The sequence below is a fragment of the Rutilus rutilus genome, assembly GCF_951802725.1.
Source record: "Rutilus rutilus genome assembly, chromosome: 2".
NCBI lineage: Eukaryota > Metazoa > Chordata > Actinopteri > Cypriniformes > Leuciscidae > Rutilus > Rutilus rutilus.
Genome location: NC_140210.1, coordinates 57946535 through 57948879, shown reverse-complemented (window position 1 = coordinate 57948879; position 2345 = coordinate 57946535).

Sequence of the window (2345 nt, the reverse complement as noted above, 5' to 3'; positions counted from 1 at the left end):
GCTGATTTCAAGATTTCTGCTAATTTCGAGATTTCTTCTGTTTGTTGATTTCAACTTATTTCAAGATTTCTGCTGATTTCAAGATTTCTGCTAATTTCGAGATTCCTGCTGTTTGTTGATTTCAACTTATTTCAAGATTTCTGCTGATTTCAAGATTTCTGTTAATTTTGAGATTTCTGCTGTTTGTTGATTTCAACTTATTTCAAGATTTCTGCTGATTTCAAGATTTCTGCTAATTTTTAGATTTCTGCTGTTTGTTGATTTCAACTTTTATTTTAAGATTTCTGCTGATTTCGAGATTTCTGCTGTTTGTTGATTTCTTGAACGCAATGGCCAATGACATGTGTTTAAGTTATAATCCACTCGCCGCTCGAGCTTTTGTCAGTGCTGAGTTCGCATTCATCCCTGATAGGATTTTCCCATTGGTTTTGGATCATTGCGGAAAATGGGCTCTTTGCCCACCGAAAAGTTTATGATTCTTGCACGTTTTGTCCGTCATGATGATCTTCACAATTAAACACGCAGCGTTTTTGATTTTTGAAGCCTAAATTCAATCACCAGAAGTAAAAATCTATAGACGAAATAAACTTCAACGTCACCATCATTAAGCTTCAGCAATGCTTTCAGTCTTTATTTAAAATAAGTCTGAGTTAAAAGAGTGTGCAAGAGCATTATAAACATAATGAGGCTGTTAAAGCGAATAGTTAACACATGACAACCTCTGTCGTCACATTTAGACAATTGTTAGCAAATGCCTTTTCCAAGACACGTAAAAGCTTTTTAAAAAATCACATGGGTTTTTTTCGGTCGCAGGATCAAATGTGAAAATATCTCGACCTTGTGTTCACCACAGACCTTAATTCAGACATTTAACCAAAACCCCATTTAAAAAAACCATTGATTTTGGGGACGACGGAACCAAAACTGCAACTCGTTTCAGGGCCTACACAAATACATGCATCTAAATACTACATACTACATACATTTTAACACTGTTTGACCATATAGGAAACATTTATGGGACAGTTTGTATCCGATTTTGTTGCTGGTTTGAAATATGTTAGTTGTAATGCGGGTTTGCCAAGTAGTTTTTGAGATTTCAGGACATTAGTTGCCTGTAGACGTTGCAAATATGGCCGCCGATCGAACAGACTTTCCACGAAAGGGACTTTGCTTACAGGTGTTGACATTCACAACTAATCACAAACTAAAGGCAAAAGTGATGCCCAATCAGCGTTCAAACAGACAATATTTGAAGAATCACATCACGGACATGCAAAAAGCTTTCCCTCTGAAAACTGACGAGAAACTGCAATGATTACTCACTCTACTTTCACAATGTGGCATTTTTTCAGTTGAAACAGGAAAAAATCAAAAGGGATCAATGATGTCAGACACAAATGAAATATGTTTCAGAGGTCGGCAAGACTTTATTCTTATAAATAACGTGTGTGAATCGTTCACTATGAGAGAGACTGAGAAAGTCTTCGTTTGACTCATTGTTGAGATGTTCATGTCTTCGGTGGAGTTTCTCCCGCAGATTCAGTTTTAATGAACTCTCACACTTGCTCGGTTCCAGTCAGACGCTGTAAAGTGAATTTTCACACTTACTCATGTTGTTTCCGGATGCTCTGCACACAACATGCCCAACGTTTTAAACATCCGTTCGAGAGATGCAAAGCATTCATTTCTCTGCGAGATCTAAGTCAAGTCTGCCTGTCAAACTTTATTTAGAAAGAAGCTCTTCGTGTCTGTCCTTCTGAATCTGTCCTGTTTTGTCTTCTGCAGTGACAAGATTTTGAAGTATATTGGGTTTCAGCCGCCTGGTTTGTGTGTGTGTTTGTTTGTTTGTTTGTTGAGTGTTGTGCCGGATGTGTCAGCGTGCGGTGAGCACTGAAACTCTCTCAAGCGTCTCTGACAGTAAGTGACGTGGGCGAGAGATGGCCTGGATCTGGCAGAACTTTCCTCCCACAGGGTCTGATGAAGAGACCTCACCAGAGGAAAGAAAGACACACATTTTACCATCTCAGCTGGTTCTCCCAGACAGGAACACACCTTTAAATGGAGAGTTAAGTGCCCCTTCACACTCTTAGGTTCCAAGAGGAGCTTTTGCCATAGAAGAACCATTGGTTCCTCATAGAGCCTTTCAGTGAGCAGTTCTTCAGTTTAGTTTATTTCTAAAGCACATTTGTGACCCTGAACCACAAAACCAGTCACATGGGTCATTTTTAAAAAAATTGTTAGGATATGACAATATTTGGCTGAGACACAACTATTTGAACATCTGGAATCTGAGGGTGCAAAAAAATCCAAACATTGAGAAAATCTCCTTTAAAGTTGTGCAT